The 19,389-nt window shown below is 44.6% G+C and overlaps 1 long non-coding RNA gene across 1 annotated transcript in view; it reads left to right on the top strand.

Moving 5' to 3' along the window:
* The first annotated feature begins 3,839 nt into the window (after nt 1-3,839).
* LOC146829159 (uncharacterized) overlaps nt 3,840-19,389 on the top strand; it is a 233,445-nt gene continuing 217,895 nt past the window's right edge. The window contains exon 1 of the long non-coding RNA XR_014961922.1: nt 3,840-3,896. This is a non-coding gene — a long non-coding RNA (uncharacterized LOC146829159). The remainder of the gene's footprint in view (nt 3,897-19,389) is intronic.

Consider the following 19,389-nt stretch of genomic DNA (forward strand, 5'->3'; position numbering starts at 1 on the left):
TGTTTAATACAAGCACCATAATTGCATCACATGGTGGACACCGGTAGGTAATATAAGTGACAGTCACCCACCCTGACAAGGGCAGGACAATCGTAATAGTGACTTGGCAGTCCCTTTGTGGATGGCTCCAAGTGAGAGGTTTACACTGGTAAAACCACAATGGGCAGAGTCTGTATGGGGATTTTTTGGGCCCTGGGCAAGAAATACTTTAGTTGCTCCTGTCTGGCACACCTTTGCATTTTATTTACCCATTTTCTGCTAATACAAGCTCAATGATTGCAAATAATATTGAATTAAATGATGAGATAGAGACATAGATGTGAGATAGAGAGAAAGTTCACTGGTCTAGGGAGTCTTTTGGAAGGTGGAGGCACTGAGCAATATCCCACTTCGCCTTAAAATATCTCTGACTGGAGTCTTCGCAGGTGTAAACCTGGCACTTCCCTGATGCTAATTATGTGGTTGAACCATGAGTTTGGTGAGGTGGGAGCACTGTTGATTTACAATAGTGCCACTGCTCTTTCAAACTCTAAATGATACCCTCAGCCTGGTTTCCTTTGTACCTGACCTCCTTAAATCACTTGTGGAAGCCGTACTAAGAGGGTTCTTTCATCTTCTGGAGGGTTATTTTTTTTACAGGTTATTTGAACCAATTTAATGAAGTGACTGGGCTATGAGGAGATAATGAGGAATGGACTAAGTGACCGTTGGGCACTTGCCTAATTATCTAAGGAGTATGGCTTGTTATGCATCCAACTGTTGTGCAACACGCATTACTCATAGGAGACGTATTATCAAAAAGAGCATACTGCTCACTCAGGAAAATACAACATTTTGACAACCAGTAGCGACTGTCAGGGAATGAGGGTGGGGGAGAGGTGGCAGGGGGGAAACAAAATACAACGTAAAAAAATACCACTTACCTCTTCCAACGGCCGTATCTCTCCTCCGCTTCTCCGCAGTCTCAGAACCAGGAAGCACTGAGGTTCCTCTAAGCCAATCACAATGCTGCAATGCAGCGTCGTTATTGTTCTGAGCGCTGTGGATTGTCGCTGAGATGGGGACTGGGGGTCTGGGCATGTTCCCCACCAGGCTGTGTAATGCAGCCTGATGGGGAACATGCAAAGTGTGCATGACTGTTTGGGCGGGCCAAGACAGCCGGCCAAGCAGTCGGGCGCACTTGGAGTGTTCAAACCACTCCTCCCCTTGTGTCACCCGACCCTAACCAAGCCTCGAACCTGCAAAATATAAAATGATAACATAGTAATTATAATTTTATTTTTCCTGCTCTGAGAGCAATGGGGCGACACTCATCTGCCTTAGAAGAGGAGCTACCCCTTGTGACAACCCTGTGTGGTTTAGTTGGGACCAGGTGAAGACTCTCCCAAAATAGTTTAATTTGGATGCTTTGCAGACTTTCACAAAATGGCTTCGTAGTGCTTGGTGGGACTCCATAACATGGCGATGTCATTGAGGTGGAATAGCTTCCAGTGAGGTCATATGATGAATTAAGGGAGGCAGTCAATAAAAGGGTGGGACATTAGGTAGAAGGTGCATGCCCACTTGTCGAAACACTGTGAGGTCATATGTTTTTTAACTAGTTTTACCCTTACCTGACTTAGGTACCATCAATGCATGGCCATGCAGTGTGTGCCCACAATACAGCACAACAATTCCACGAGCACATAAACCCCATGATGTGCTTTTTTTCCTCCATATCTCCCACATCAGCTGCTGTTGATTATCCTGTAGCTGTGTGTGGGTCTGAGAGGCTTGTGCTCGTCAACTGATTGCTGTGTGTCCACGTGATCAAACCGCACAAAATCATTGCCCCTGTTTCCAAATCATGTTTAAGGCCAAAGAACCTCATCGTTTCATTCCGTCCTCAGGCATGCTTTCAATCTCAGCAGTACATAGTGGTGGCAGCCATCTTGCCCAGCAGAGGGTACTTGTGTTCTAAAAAGTAGCCCATGACAGTAGAGGTGTGGTTTGTCTGAGTCATGAACTTCTACATTCATTTGTCTTCTGAAGCAACCACATTCCTGCCAGGGAATCACAGCATATCTGTCATTTCTAATAAGTCACGAAATTGGCCTTTCCTTCTGGTCCACGTCAGATTCTTGCATGATAGCAGTCCAGATAATGGATTCGGAAATGCAGGGGTGGCAACTCTTTAACTACTTAAAACTAAGGCACACCATTGCAGAAAATGAGCTCAGGTTTTAAAGAATATTGTATAAAGAGTTAAAAACGCACCTGTATATTACTAAAATATGTTTTATTAATTATCTCGGACTTTTGGCCTTATTATGGACAGTAATCGAGGACCCAGAATGACGGAAAAAATCAAATTCAGTATATTCACAATTTTTTAGACTATTTCAGAGAACTGTAATTATGAGAGATATAACACGGACGTTTCTTTTGGCATTAAACTTGCAATAAAAAAAACCTTCAGTATTTGCTTTAGCTGACCAAGTAAACTGATAAACCCTTGTTGTGATGCATGTGAATAGGGTGTTTGACTTTTTGCCTGTTTAAATATTTGCTTTCTTTCCCACAGATTTTGTTTTCAGTGGTTGCCAGAGTAAAACATAAAAACGATAATGTTTTCTGTGAGAATGGTGGCACAATTGTTTTTGATTCAGACGTCGAAGTGTGGTGCGTGCCAAAAGCGGTGAGACAGTTGTAACTATTAACACATTGCAGGTGTGTTTGTCACCGCAGAGAAAGAAAGACCTGGTCGCAAGAGATTAAAGTGAGACGAACTAATTGATCACAGATAGGTATAAAGTCAACGCAAACTAGGAATGTACATGACAATAAGGTGCCAGAGTTTTGCTTCCGGTTCATAGGTGGGTGCTAGAATCTCTTTTTTTAAAACACATTCAGGTCGTGTAATGCTATTTTAGGAGTATTATAGACGCCTCGAAGAATTGACATCATTTCTTTTAAACTATGAGATTTCCTCTCTCGAATCTTGAATCTTGCTTTGAAAAGTTTGTACCATCTTCATACCAAATATTTCTAACGTTTTAAATGGTTGTCACTGTGACGTAGTGGGCCCTAGGCCCACATACGTCCTAAGTTATGACACAGACACTGTGGTTACTGAATTTGCCACGAGCTCATGCACCTTGGCCCTTTTATAAATAGGGTCACCCGAACCATGACGCCTGTTTTGTATGGGTGTGTGGTGAGTGGTAATACTGCCCCTAGAGAGGGGCTGCTGCATGATGTGTCTGGCAGGACACTACATTCCTCCCAAAATCCAAAAGAAAAACAAACACAAATCTCAATTGTGGAAACAAACGCAAATTAACTGGATACAACATGGTCCATCAATCTCTAGAGTAAGTCAGCAGGACACCAGTGGATGCATCATGGACTGATGTAGCTGGCTGCAAATGGGTATCTCTGCTCACATTCATAATTTAACCTGAGTGGTTTAGGACACGAACACAAGCTCAGAGAAAAGCAAAACATGACTGCAAGCTGGCTGGACTGAAACAACTGCAACAACCATGTACTACATTTCCAATCCCACAGCTGATCGGTAATGAATTACAAACTCCCCTTGTTTAATAATCCTTGTTTATTCCATAATTTCCATGATCAATCAAGCTCTTCTTTGCTATACACGACAAGGCTGTCAGTCATCCCAATTTTTTTAATTGAAGCAATTTTGCCTATCCAGGCCTTTTACCGCAATGGATTGTGGGTTATGGAGTTTTTCAAACGGCACGCAGTTGAAATCAATCAGTCGTTAGTGATTGGAGGAAACCGTGTCTGGGGAAGAGTTCAAATTGTGAGCATGAGGAAGAGTCAGGTGCTTGAGTGTTTGTTTGGAGAAGCAGGTGGGAGAGCGATTAGGAATCCCAATGGAATAAGAGCAGGTATGAGGTGGAGAACGGGATCGAGGGAGGGGAGAGAGGTCAGTTTATGGGGCCAGGGTACGAGATATGCACTTGGGGTCAGAGTTTAGTTGGTTGCTGGGTGGGGGTATATGCACACAAGAGAGGAATAGTTAACACAGAGGAAATTGGGTGGTTGAGGATTTGTTCAGTAACACAGTCAAAATGGCAGGAATGTGATCGAGGATGGATGTGGGGGAGGTTACCGCGTTCAGTGAACATCCAGCAAGGTTGTAGTACAAATAATGTATTGATTTAGCGCTGGCTTTGGAATTTTGTGTCAGAATAATTAAGTTAAATAGAGTCCAGTCACTTGAATAATCTTCATCACATTAAAACAGGATTTATTTATTGTATGTATTTCTGTCAAAACACCGTAGCTTTTTTAACATGGAAAACTAATAGAGGTTTTTTTAACCACACAGCTACCCCTGACGAAGGGCGGAAAAAAGCCTGAAATTCATTGGGGGGATAATTATAGCTGCTTAACATGAATTGAGTTGCCCACGTGACACAGTAAAAGGCCTGAATAGGCATAATTGCTTCATTTGAAAAAATTAGGATGACTGACAGCCTTAGCAAAGAGCTTGATTGATTATGGAAATTATGGAATAAACAAGGATTATTAAACAAGAGGAGTTTGTAATTCATTACCGATCAGCTGTGCGATTGGTAATGTAGTACATGGTTGCTGCAATTGTTTGTGTTTCATGTACATGCATTGAGGCGAGGCACGGTTCCAGTGAGCACGCAAGCATGGAACAAAGTGAAAAATATTGATAAAATTGAAAAACACGGAATGCATTCTACTACCTTACAGTGCAAACTGGCTGGAGTCATGTCCATTGTGTGGAGTTGGTCCATTCTGTCGACGCTCAGGATGGTTGGTGGCTGGTGTCAACAATTCAAAACAGGGTGCATCCAGAGCATTGTCTGAGCCTATCGTGACGCATTACTCATGAAGCATACTTTGGTGAAGTTGCTTGGCCTGCTGAAGGCTGTCTTCTCGTGCTGCAACCTGTTGAGGTCCAAGTTGCAAGGCCTTGCCACCTGCTGGGAACCAACGGTGGGGCAGTGTCAAGTCCATCTCTTGTGAAAGCCCCTTGAATGGGTTGCCACGGGACTGCATGTGATCTGCGCTGGGGCTGCGTATGTACCGCGTCTGGGCCACTACTCGTGAAACCGCAGGGGTTGAAGGGTCTTGGTCAAGACTTGCTCTCACCACCAGGATCAGGGTGCAGGCAGGGTGAGCAGGTATCCGACTGACTCTTCGAAGTGCCAATGGTGCTTCTTGTCTGTAGTTCTGATAGCGGTGTTGAACTCCACCCGGGGTGTTCGATGCTCCACGAACGGTAGTGATGACACACAAGACAGGGACTGGCATGACAGGGTTTTCAGTCATGTGGTGAACCTCTGTTACTGGTAGCGACTACTTGCCTTGATGGTCACGGACATTTCTTCTCAGGTTGCCGACAACTTGAAGGGGCAGTGGCCAGGTGCTTACATTCTTTCATTGTGGAGGCACCTGTATCCTTCAGCCAGGATACTCTGTGTTGTTGAGCCACCAGTTACAATGCCTAGATGGGTATGCTGGGAAGCATGGGGCAGAGATTCAGTACGCTCATGCTTGCGCCTAAGTTTCTGTTCTCTCATTGGGTTTGCGGAAGAGACTCTGTGCATGTTCACGACTTACTTCCGGTTCTCCTGCTGGGCATGGGGCAGAGACTCGGTTTGTGTGTGCTTGCAGCTTACTCTTGGTTCGTCCGCTGTGCTGTTGCCAGGCAGTCCTCGTTTCCCCTTGGTGGTTTCTTCATGTGGATAGATGCCTTCCATCTGTGGCTCGAGTCCTCTCAAGCATGCCTTCCAGGCCTGGCCACTCTTGATCTTCCGTCCTTCTGGGCTTGGTCAGTCATCAAGTCTCCGAGTGTGAACCAGCAGGTCACAGTTCCTTCTCATTCTCCTTGGTGCTTCGGCATGCACCTTCTTTCTTGCAGTTGACACTTCTTGTTGCAAGTCTTTTCTTTCTGAATGCAGAAGCATGCAACTTCTTCAGGGCTGGCCAACAGGGTCTCTCAGAGGTCGACTGTCTCAGTAGCCACTTGATGACTTGGCCACTTGGCTTTCACTCCGGGGGTGGATGTGCCTGGCTGGCCCTCTGCCTCGAGGGTCTCTCTGCTACCTGACACTTCTGTGAGTCAGTGTGTCATCATGCCATGTGCTACCATTCCCTCTTCATGGACCTTCTTGGAGCTCCTACTTCTTGGTGTTCCCTCTTCCAAGGCAGTAGGGAGCTGTAGTTCTGTCCACTTTCACTTTCTTTGCACCTTGAGGCATCGCTGTCATCAGGCATGGTTGGTGTACCTTATGGGTGTGGGATGACTTGGTCCTGGTGTCTGGACCACAGTCACGGCGGCACGTGTTTCTGTCCACCTCCAGGTCCAGCCTCCCTTTGTTTGGGACTTCTGCTTGGGGCTTTGTCTATTGGGGAGGCTTGGGTAAAGTATATCGTGTCACTGAGCTTCTCAGAAATCAGGCTTGTCAGTGGGGGGAACATTAGTATCTGGATGTCTTCTTTGATATCTCCCCTCCTTCTGTGTGTAGAGACAGGGTCAGAGCACTCATCTCCCTTTTGCTGCTCAGTTACTCCAATCCTCGTTTGTGGAGGGGGGAAAGGCTCCTATCTGCTTCCTCTCTGGATCCAGCTCTCTGGCGGTGGCACAATACAGCAGCAGTATCTCAGTCTGACTCGTCAGACCATACTGGGTGTATCTGGGGCTGTCTGCTCTTGACTGGGGTGAATTTGTAGGATTTGCAACTCTGCTTCATTTGTGCTGTCTTTCTTTGGCTGTGTTGGCAGGTGGTGGCTTGATGTAATGCCACTGTTCAGTATCAGGAGTAACATTTGTGGGAGCATGGCTAAGGTGGTCATCATGGTGGGGACACACTGAGTGAGCTCCGCTACTCACCCCAATCATCTGGCATTTATCCTGCAGGGAACCCATCCTCGAACCCGAACCTGCCCATCCATATCCACCGACACTGCTATGGCCTGTTGGGATCGTGTCTGCTGAACCGTGAGCCGGGGCAGAGGACTGCGACTACCGGGTGTGGCTGGCCAGCCTTGGGCCTTCAACCCACGAAGAGGTGGTTCCAGAGACATGGGCCTGGGTTGGGAACAGCCAGGCCTGCGCTGCATGGTCAGGCACTACAATTAGAGAGTGCCTAGTGCCTTTGAACACTGGTGCAATGAGCGGAGCAGTCGAGAAGATGCGGCGAGCACCGGGCGCAGCGTGTCGTGGTACGGAGGTACCCTTCATCAGACACCGCAGGCCTTGATGACATGACCCGGCTGAGGTAAGGGGCCAGTTGAAGTGCAACCCACATGGGGGATTGAGGTACTGACTCCCCTGTCTCGTTGCAGCCTGGGGACTGGATGCGAACACGTTGGGCGGGTCAGACCCCTTCAAGCCAAACGCCACCACGGTGTGAACAAACTTCAGCCGGCGACTTAGTAACCTTTAGAGGCACTCAAAACTGAATCGGAATGGCTGCAGGCGCTGTCATCCTTTATATGATCAGGTGTTGATGGATTGATTACATTATGTTTGGATTTTAGGAGCTGTGCGATGTGCATGCAAAGGCACATTCTTGATGAACACTAGGCTTTGAACAGTGGTGAGGCCTTTTGGGTCTCCACGTTGGTTTCTAGCCCACGACTGCCCGCCAACATGTTTTTACTGCCTTCTTAATACACAAACCTGCCTTCAGAACTGCAAATCACCGCTAGACACTCAGATGGTGCCATTGCCTAGGGGTGACTATCGTTGCCCCTACTGTTGACCATGACTGTTGTTCCGCCCTCTCTGAAGTAAGAAACTACCTATCCATTGGGTGGACAGGGCTGCTCGTGCTGCGGCATCTGAATGTCTTGAGAGGTGCAGGCAAGCAGGCCCTCCTGTATTCTGCCGCCATACAGCAGATCATTACATGTGTCCGCGGCACTTACCTGGAACTCCCTCAGAAAGGGTTAAACGGCTATTTGACCTCATGACCACCCCATTGCTTCTCAACTGATTCCTGTGCCTGCATACCCCTGTAGCAGCATTGGGGGTATTGCGGCTGCGTGTGCAGCCATTCTTCTCCTATCACTGTGAAGTGGCAGGCAGCATTGGGGATATTGGGGCTGCTCTTGCAGCCAATCTCCTACTCTCACTGTGAATTGGCAAGCAGGCCCTGGATGGTGAAGTGATACTTTGTATTGACGTACAAGATCACATTATAGCGCTATGGGTCGCCCAAGCACAGCCACACATGGTTTGACTTCACAACCAACTACTGAGCACGACCAGATGCTGGATGGCACTGGCGCACCAGAGGACGCTGCCCCCCCCTGCTCCCTATTAGTGACTAACTGGGCTCTGTCCTCGCAGTGGTTGAGAAGATTGGAACTGCACTGGAATCCACACAAACAGCACTGGAGAGTAAGATAGATTCAGTGACAACAGACCTCATGCTGCTACATGCCGATCACCGCAAACTTACTGATAGAGTCCATACTGCTGAACTGTGCATAGCGGACCTAAATCCCAAAAACAGCTAAATGGACTCCTCAATGCGACTGCTTTCGGAGCGAGTGGAGATCCTGGAGCGTCGAGCAGAGGTTGCGGAGGGCCGCTCGCGCTGCAACAATGTACGAGTGGTGGGCCTGCCATAAGGGACAAAGAGCTTGGACGCTGTCAGGTATGTAGAACAATGGAAGTGGTGGCTGTTGTCCCTCAATACTCTCTCACAGTACTTAACAGTGGAGCAAGCACACTGTGTTCCTGCATGCCGAGTGAGGCATTGAGGCAGGCTGGTGCCTGGAAAGTTCAGGTCTCAGTCAGACAACAAACTTAATGGGACATCCTCTGAGTAATTAAAAAGTACGTAGCTGCTCACTGTTTTAACAGCTCACATACACATAACTGAATCCAGCTGAAGCAGAAGCTGCCCATACATTATTAATTTTGACTTGTCTTTTGCATGCTGATGCTCGTGGTTTGGGCCCACTGTGAGAGCCTGATATGCACAGGTCTTGATCTTGTTTGCATGTGGCGAATGATATCATCCAGAATACACATTGTACCTTCTTAGGAGTCAAGAGGACTTTATTGCTCTTTTCTTCCTTTTCCATGGATTTACAATGTGCTGTGAGGGGGCATAAATACAACACAAGGATGGCTAAAACAGAGGAATGCAAGGCTCGGTAAGAGAGACATAGATGGAGCTGGGGCGCAGATCGAGGACCCTTGATGTGCAGGTAGGGCAGGGGGTAGAAGGCTTGTTCTCACCATACCTTTCTCCTCATCTTGTGTGATGTTTCTTGATTGTTCGATTGTCCGCTCCCGGATTCTTGATCCTGTTTATGTACGTATTTTAAACCGACAGGTCTTAGAAGCACATCATATTTCACTCCGGTGGCGTTAATTCCGCCTCCTTCCTTCAGGTAGTGTTATTACATTGGCAACGGTGAAAGCATGTAACTCGTCCCTCCTCCCTACTTGCCCCTTCTCTATGCAGTGCACGCAGTGAAGTGCATTCCTTGATTTCAGTTGTAAGCAGTGGTGGCTGGTGGCATTTGAAAGTGGTGAGGCATTTGAAAGTGGTGAGGCATTTGAAAGTGGTGAGGCATAACATTATTGCCATACTGCACTGCGGCAAGCAAGTGTAGCGAGTGAGTCCAAACAACCTACGGGGGATTCTGGGGGGTTGTCCCCCCAAGCAAATTTTGAAAAAAGAGTGAATAAATGGTGCATTTTCAAGCAAATCTGAGGAAGCAAGAAGGTTAATGTAGAAATACGATTGAATTATCTATCATTTAAGAAATTGCCCATTTTTATGAGTTATAAAGGACAATCTTTGCTTATGCTGATGTTATCATTTGCCCATATTAACTTTTGAACACAATGATACACTTGTAATGGTTTTAACTATACAATAAATACATTTATTGCCTGTGCAGTGCTGTACATCAATATGATGACTCTATGTCCTTAAATTAATTTTCTGTTTTCATGCAAGAAACGCCATTAAAAAAAGTACAACAGTGACTTCACTACAACATTCTGAATCTGTTTTAGATGACACTGTTGCATAGCAGGAATTCCACAATACAGACCGTGACTATACTGAAAGCACAATTAAATGTTAAACCTATTACAGTGCAACTTTCGAGCCACGTCTCTTGTCAATGAATAGTGAGGTGTGCATGTAGTTAAACCACATATTTATAAAGTATTTACACATTCATACACTTGTATTACATAGAAATAAAATCCATAAATAACAATTTCAAGAATCGACCACAAAGGCCAGGGAAGATATGCAGGTGTCCTCAGAATCAACAGGTTTAAGTAGTAACGTCACGTGTGAAGCAATGTATAATCAGGGCCAACTGAATTATGCGGCAGGGAAGGGAAAAATTATGCCAAGGGGTATTGGTTTAAAAGGTGATCTGTATTAATAGGGCTCACTCCAAAATGCAGCACGCTGTTCTTTGAGAAGCCAGAGTTTGCTGATGTTTGGAAGGAGTAAAAGAACTATTCACACCCATGGAGGAATGAAATCCACTAAGTGCAGAAAGAATGTGAGTCCTATAATCGGTCACCCACCCAGGAGTACCCCACTTACCTCTCTTTCATTTCCATAGTTTCCCTCCTTCAGATTCAGAGGTAAACCTTCTCTCCTTGTATAGAACAGCATCTTTAATCACAGTTTGCCAGCAATATCAAGCCCACAGCTCAGTGGTCTGCGCACAGCGCCCCGCCATTATTGTAAGATTGGATGCTAGTTGGTACTTTCGAGTAAAGGGCCGAAATGAAAGGTGTGCTGACTGCTGAGTACCTGTATTTGTCCCGGTTTTATAAATTGCCAGTGCTGTGAGGTCCTCTTTTCAGATTGTGAGACCTTGGGTGTTTATTTTAGACTGAAGGTCTCTTTAAGCGATGGTGGGAGCCTGCCCTTCATTTATTTGAAAAACAGCGGATAGCAGTAACAAAACCCTGCTACTAGCTGCCGAATGTGAATTGCTCATCAGATAAACCTGCCCTCAAGCCTCCATCTATTACGAGCCTGCCAGAGAGGTATCCCCCACCCCCCACCCCCCACCTCCCGGTATTCCCACACCCAGGAAACATCTTTCGAATAGGCCAGGGGCTGCTGGCTGATCGCTGCCCGCCCCCACCCTTGCAAAATAACATACGCATCCCTGTTGCAGCGCCCACACACATATTGCCTCCAAACCTCCTTTTCGCCCGCATTCCGCCTCGTGTCCCTCCACTCATAATTAACACGTACTCACTCACAACAGGAGGCATTCCTGAATTGATTTGTCCTGTGAAATCGGACCATAACGTGTGAAACAGGTTGCAGTATTCTCTGGAATCCATGGAGATGTGGGGTATGGGGGGCAGCCGAGCACCGCAAGGTCTGCCCCCGGGCAGATTGGGAGGGGGAGGGGCTGGCCGGGTAGCGGCCATTTTGGGATACTGTGGGCTACATTGGGATTAGCCCAATTGTAGCCTACTTTTATTAGAGCCCAAAAGTGTATAGTGGTTTTTCACGCTTTCCCAGCCACCATTTTAGGTTTGGTGACCTGGTGGCTGGGAGCGCTGCGCAGTTTAGATTTTTTGTCCCCACCCGCCCTCCCTAGTTTTTGGGTTTCTTGGGTTGTGTTTTTTTATCCCTGTTGGGGTCCTTTTTCATAGGCGGTTGTTGGAACAGGTACATAGGGGCTTGATCTGTTGTATATTTGTCGCTTGGAACAGGTGCTGGCGGGGTTGTTGAAAGTTGGCCAAGATTGGCTGTAGTTTTTACTTGAGTGTTGGTAGTTTGTGAGCAGGGGCAGGGAAAGGGTAACCAGGTAGGCTAAGTTTAGATTAGAGGTTTGTTAGTTATAGTTGCACAAAGGCAGGTAGGGGTTTGGGTCATTGGAGGTTAGGATTTGTAAATGCTATATTGTGTAATATGATTGTTATGTAATGTTATTTTGTATTTGGCAGGGTGGGATTTGATGTGGGGATCGTAGGGGTGGGGGGTAACAAGGGGTCAGGTAACTTATGTATAGCGAGGTTTTAGTTTTGTAACCCAGTTACCAGTGTTAATAAATTGTGATGTGCACCTATTTCAATAAAGCAGCCTTTTACACACACAAAAAATTGGTCTCGGTTTGGCTTGCCCCCTTCCCTCCCAAAGCGCCTGTAATGACGCCTCCATCTGTAAAGGCTCTACCCCCATTAATAAGTGAACTGCACAATAAACATGGGGCATTTATCTCTTCCTCAACTCTAGTGAAAGTGAGCTTCAAAGATCACAAACAGAGGTTTTAATTCATGGGTAAACCGGTTGTGCCATGGACCTCAATTTCCCCACCTCTTAACATCCCATGTACCTGCTGGCCTCCCAGACAGTGCCTTGCGGTTTACCCCAGACCTTTTTTATCTCTCTACTAATTGCCCCATCACCTCTCTCTGAGACAGCTTTCCTCTTTCTATTCGAGCCGAGGCCTCAAATGTAGTATTTTTAGGCCCCCAAAAGATTTAACAACACCTTTTAAATTTTATTTTTTTTTTTAAAAAGAAACGGGTAATTATCTATAACCTTTTGACCTCCACTTGTGAATTCTCGAATAATTGTTCACGTTTGCCCCTAATTCACACAAGCATAATAAATACGCATGTACCCCTTGGAAAGCTTTAATTAAATGTCAAATGGGTAACATCATAAAATGTTTTTTTTAAATCAGATATTTGTGTTTTGTATGTGATGGCACCTAATGCGTATTTCATTGCCAGCCGGATAATGCACCCTGGTGAAAGAGTTGGGCCTTCGCCTAAAGCTCTTTTCTTTTCTGCAGTTTTTTATACGCCAAACTCGATCCGAAGGTATTGGAGCGGTATAGATACACTAGCACCAGTTACATTACACAAGGTCACATTCATGTTTTTTAGGCACAGCCAGGAGATTAAGTGATTTGCCCAGAATCACAGGATGTTGAGGTTTCATGCTGTGAGAGGTAGCTGAAGGCAGATGACTCTTAATTACGCTTAAAACCGCATGTCAGATGTCAGAGACGAAGACGACAGCAGCAGCACCACCCGGCACTGTACTCCCATTAGGCAACATTAGAAGGGAGCCATATTGGCGTCTGCACTCATTTTGAAGTCAGCAGTGAAGGAAAGGGAAGCCATTAGGTTTTCTAAAATATGACCTTCTCACAAGGTGGCATGCCGGTCTGATCTCGCACAACTCGGGCTCCCTGTTGACTTCAAATGGTTTTAAGATCCTATTTTTTAACATGACTAATAGTTTTCACAAACTAAACACACAAATGGCCTTGAAAGGGGAGACAGCGCGGGCTTTCAACGCTGCCTTGTCTTAATCCTAAAATGCAAGGGGAAAGAAGGATTCATCCTAGAAAAGATTTAATTCTTAAATCAGCTTTGAAAACCTGGTCCAGGAAAAGGTGTCAGCAACCTCTTTGTAGTTCGTAAAACTGAAAGCCAATAAAGCAGCTTTTTTTGTTGTGTCTGTGCAATCTCTAATGACTCCCCCATGCCTCCCCGGGAGAACATTTGTACCAAATAACTGGGTGCCGGTATGACGGGCGGTGGTGGGGGGGTGGCGGAGGGTCACGCTGGAGGAAGCAGCCCAGAGGGCTGATCAGACAGTCAGGGCCCACAATAGTGGGCAAGCCACTCCCACCCCCCCCCCTTCCCTCGAGCAGGATCACCTGCCCCCGACAAGGCACTTCTGCTTTCTGGCAGTTTTACCATTTTATGTTTCTGCTTCTCGCACTGCGAAAAAGCAGTGGGCCAGCGCTTGCACGCCTCGATGGAGGAGCTGCCACTGGTTGTCGCCTTCGAGTAGCTTCAAGTTGTTATTTTAGAGTCTAAGTAGACATAACAAGAAGGGTGGTTTGGGTAATTGCACCATCGTAGTTTCAAACCACGCGATGTCAGAGATCTGCTGTTCTGTGCATTTGTTTCTGCATGGGATCCATTGCGTGCTGGTGCCTATGGTTGGTCATGTGGATATCTATGCCAAGATTTACTAACATGTTGCGTTGGGATTGCATCACTTTTTTAAGTCAGCAAGACGCACCATATATTTGGGGAATTACTAAGCCTCTTAAAGCACAATTTCACGGCCTTAGTAAAACACACAGCTCTGCCTTGCACTACTTTGCATTAGAGAGACGTTCCATCCGTGAAGCATGGGCAATCCCATGCATCTACTCATGGATTTTGATGCAAACCAAGATTTATTAAAGGCAGTAAACCAGGTTTTGCTCCAAAATGATGCACCTACTTGAGGCTGGTGTAATGGGGAGAAATATTTTCATTTCTACTCATTACTACCTCTGTGTGCTGCCTGAAGTGCGCAAGAGCTATGAAAGGGAAAAAGTGTGCTATATGCTAGTAGATTGGTGCATTTCTTCTCTCTACCTTTCACGCAATGCAGCACAGCAAGTTGCCTTGCAGCTTTTTTGTGAAAGGTTAGTAAGTCTGGCCCCCTAAATATTAATGTGAATCACACAGAAGGGGGCCCCTGGAATGATAAATTGGCAGGGGACCCAGGGGAAAGCAATGAGAAACTCACAAACAACAAAACCCCACTGCCAGACAGCTTATTTAAATAGTGCTATTCGTCACTGTTACCTATGAACAAACATTTAGGAAAACCTGTCCCAGCACAGAGACAAGACAAACACATTAAGATAGGTGTATATATAGTGAAGCGAAATCAACAACCATGTCGAAAAATCCTTTACATCAAATGTATTTATAATAGATCACATAATACATATTAATAACAAAGAATGACAATTGAAAAATGAAACATGCACCTCCAATAAAAAGACACATACCACTCATACACACCAGTACATACTCACTCATACCCTCATGTCCTAAAATACACTCAAATCACCACATGCAAGATGAGTTAATTATATCTCCGCTTCATCTTTGACCCTAATAGCCTTCTTTGGATGTGATTTACATCGACCAGTACAGGCGCCTCCTTGCTTATTTTTCTTTGAAACTGCGCCCTGAAGAAGGTGAGGCCCAATATTGGGGTCACACACCGAAATGCGCGTCGGCGTTGGAGTTCTTGTGTTCTTCTGCCTCCCTCCAAGATTGCTTATATTTAACATTCAACCTTTGTGTTAGTTTATGATATCAAAATATTTTAAGTCACTGATGAAAATAATCGATGTTGTATGCCACTACCCAGTGACTCAGGATATTGTGGCTTCCCGTTTTTACCATTCTTGTTGTTGAGGGGTTTAGTGTATACCAGATATAATTATCTCAACTTGTCTGTGGTGATTTTTTTTTTTTTTTTATAGTTTTTCTTTATGGAGTTCAACCTGCAAAGAATCACAAAACATCAATAGCATATCTCTGAGCATGTTACATTGTGTAGCAATGGCAAAACAGTGTATATTCAATCAATCCAGCGACCCGGATAAATGTCTATTGTGGCTTGCCATTTCCAGTTCAACAGTTGGGGATATACATAAGTCGCCCCTGTACACAATCCACCCACCCCATTTTTTATCCCATTTTTTAGGGCAACCTCTAGTTTTATACATTTCTTTTTCAGCAATCATGCACTTATCTATTTCAGCCATCCAAATCCTAGTCGATGGTCCTTCCGCTGCCCCCCATTTCATTGCGATCGTTCTCTTAACTAACGTGTACCCTAGTGTGGCAAATTGCTGTTCCACTTCAGTGAAATCAATAGCTTCCCAAATGTTAAGAAGCCCCATCGGTGGTGTGAGTGTTAACTGTTTCCCAGTTGCATCCTGTATGTGTGTCGTTGCCCCATCCCATATGTAGCGTATGGGTGAACAGTCCCATATGGTATGATAGAAGGTTGCCTCTTAAAGACAGCCCCGCAGACATAGAGCACTCTGTTTAGTTTCCATTTTTGCTGAGGTCACCCCATGAGATACATTCTAAGAAGAATTCTTAATTGGATTAGCTGAAAACGAAGAGTGATTGCAGCTTTCCTTGGAGACATCAGTGCCGTCTGCCTGTCCTCGTCCTCAATAGGTCCAATATCAGTCTGCCACCTATCTCGCAGAGCCTGAAAGGAATCTGGCGGGTTGTTACAGAGTTTGCAATATGTCAGTGATATAGCTTTGTCCGGAATGGGCTCAGAGCAGTCGGTCCTCCAGAGGTGAAGATTCTAGAAGGTTACCTAGGTCTGGTAGTGCTGTTGTAAGTGCATGGCGGATCAGCAAGTAGCGAAATATCTACCCCTGAGCCCAGTCATACTTGCTGTAATTCACTAAATGTAAGGATTCTGCCTTTCTTTACTAAATGGTTTATGGTGGATATTCCAATTGTGTTCCATTTATCAAAGCCTAGTTGGCAACACAGGAGCCCAAGTTGTGGAATAGACCATAGTGGTGTGGCCTGAATCAATACCACGGTCCAACCCAGCCATTTAGTTACTTGATGCCAAATTCCGACCGTTTGTGCAGTAGGACCCACGTACCTCACTTTCCGGATCTTCATATAGAGAGCTCCTAACCACCCCTCCCTTCCCATCTGGTATCTGTCTAGCATGTACGCTGGGTCCATCAGAGAACTGTATAGCCAGTGGTTTATAGCCACTAATTATGAGGCCCAGTGATAAAGTTGTATGTCCGCAAGTGCGATCCCTCCATCATACCACCCTCTAGCCAGATATTGCAGCGCTATGCGAGGCGCTCCTCCGTTCCATAGCAATGATCGGACCTCGCTTTCAATACTTTTAAAATACGAGTCTGGGACCTTATAAGGGCAATTTTGAAGTATATACAAAAATCGCTGAAGAGACAGCATTTTAAGCAGGGCGGTTCTGCCTAGCAGAGAAAGAGGCAAAGATTTCCAATATTTAACATCATTACGCAGTCGTTCTAAGGGGACGGCTAGATTTTTATCATAAGAGAGCAGGGGATCTGGAGTAACATAGACCCCTAGGTATCGGAATCTGTCAAAGGCTATTTCAAACTCGCACCCGGAGGAAGCCTGGGGACTGGACCTCGAAGGACAAACAGCACTGCTTTGGACTAGTTGATGGCATACCCGGAGTATTTGCCAAAATTTGTAAAAATATTCAAGAGACTGTATTGAGGCATACGGGGACGCTAGATATACCAGTGTATTTTAGGACATGAGGGTATGAGTGAGTACGTACTGGTGTGTATGAGTGATGTGTCTTTTTATTGGAGGTGCCTGTTTCATTTTTCAATTGTCATTCTTAGTTATTAATATGTATTATGTGATGTATTATAAATAAATTTAATGTGAAGGATTTTTCAACATACTTGTTGATTTCACTTCACTATGTATATCCATATTCCTTATGTGTTTGTCTTGTCTCTGTGGGGGTACAGGTTTTCCTAAATGTTTGTTCATAGGTAACAGTGACGAATAGCACTATTTAAATAGGCTGTTTGGCAGTGGGGCTTTGTTGTTTGTGAGTTTCCCTAAATTTGAATGGGTACTGCTCCCCTTTAAACTGGCTGACTACCAACATACAGAGTCACCAGGGATGTTTATATTCTACTTCCTTGAATTCTGCATGCTTTTCCTGGCAGAGAAATTAATTTAGTAATCCAGAAATAGGGTACAAGCTTAATTTAGATATAGGACTCATTTAATGTGCTGACAAATGTACCGGACGTTACTGTTCCCAAGTCCACTGCACTGATCAATAGTTCACTAAACTAAGGCTATATGTTTGCACTGTTTAATAATGGAGTACTGCTGTCACTCTTGAAGAACCCATCTCTTAATCCTACCACTATGAGCAATTACCTAACAATCTTCGACCATCAGTTTTTGCTGAAACTAACCAAAGCATTGTGAACTTACAGCCTCACTCTGTTGGGAATTACAATGAGCAATTCAATCTTTATTAAACAGGATTCAGAGCTGTTTACAGTGACAGCAATGTATAAATCATTGCATACACTGAGTAACCCATGGTGTAAGTAGTGGGTGTTCTTTCCCTGAGCCAGTTGTCAATGTACTCAAATGGCTTCATCGACTCACTGATGATGCGGATGTGATTTAACTCTGTGCTCATCTGACTTAAAGATTTTGTCTTAACTTACATGTAAACTGCCATTTCATCCATTGCTTTAAAGGATGGGAACAATATATTTTTTGCTTTATAAGGGATGTTCTCCTGTTCCAGATTCTGGAAGGAAGAGGCATGCCATTCCCCTGACAGTGGTGTAACAAAGGCCCCCGCAATCCCTACAGTGCAGTGGAGAGCCTGAACTCCATGGGGCCCCCTCAGCGCAGTACTCTGGCCTGAGAGCTCCTGAATAAGCCTGGAAGGGGTCCCTTCTATGTACTTTGCAGGGGGCCCCCCTCAAGTTTCGTTTCACCACTATGCCCTAAAGAGGTTCCGAATTATGGAGCGAAATGCATTTGTTGACCTTCTGTCAGGAAATCATGTCTGAATAGAGTTTCATATATGAAGTACACATCTTGGAATGAAATTGATATTTTGAATAAGCTGCAACCTGGGACTCTCTTTTCATTGATACTTATGCTGCAGTGAATATTATTTGCCATTGAAACTACCCATACTAATAATGTGCACAATATTACATTCAAATAAAGCATGTGCTAAATGCAAGATTTGTAGTAGATAATCATACTTAAATGTTATAGGCCTGCTCACAAATCAAATGCTGGACTAAGTTAGCTTAACTGTCAATATCATATTAAATAAGAAATAATGCATTCGCCAAGAAAGGCCTGTTTTTGGCCTTTTAAAAGTTGTTTGTGCAAGATGCTTTTTTTTCTCTATACTGCAGATTTTGCAACTTCGGAAGTCTATTGTTAGTTAGTGAATAGACACTTTTTGTGTAATAGACAACTAATAGTGAGGTTGCCATCAGAAAGAGACACTAACAACAGGAAGAATGATTCATGGGAAGGAGTTTGGAACTCAAAAAATACCATTGTAACATTTCCTAGAACTAAAGTTTGAAAGTCTATTATGCTCTGGTGAGAACATGAGGAGTGAATCTGTTCCCATTTCTGACTAGAGATTCACCTCTCATCTCCTAGACTTCTCTACATGAGAGGTTAATTACCCCATTCTGATATTACTGCTGAACCATTATTGAGATTAAATTCCCAGTCTGACTTGCATTGATCTTTCTCTCAATCAGAACTCTTTATTAGTTTCTGAACTTACACCTTTCCTATTATTATCACAGCTTATTTAAAATGTAGAGTTTTCTTTATGGAATACACTTGTTGCATTATTACTATTTTAACTGTTATGTTTACGAACATTCTGTTCTATTTTATAATCAAATAACGGTTATCTTCTAATGCTGAAATTTAAGAATAATGTCTAATAAATTAATAGATGAAAGCCTGAAAATAAAACCCTTTGACTCACACTAACTCTCTTT

The sequence above is a fragment of the Triturus cristatus genome, chromosome 5_2 (assembly GCF_964204655.1).
Source record: "Triturus cristatus chromosome 5_2, aTriCri1.1, whole genome shotgun sequence".
Taxonomy (NCBI): domain Eukaryota; kingdom Metazoa; phylum Chordata; class Amphibia; order Caudata; family Salamandridae; genus Triturus; species Triturus cristatus.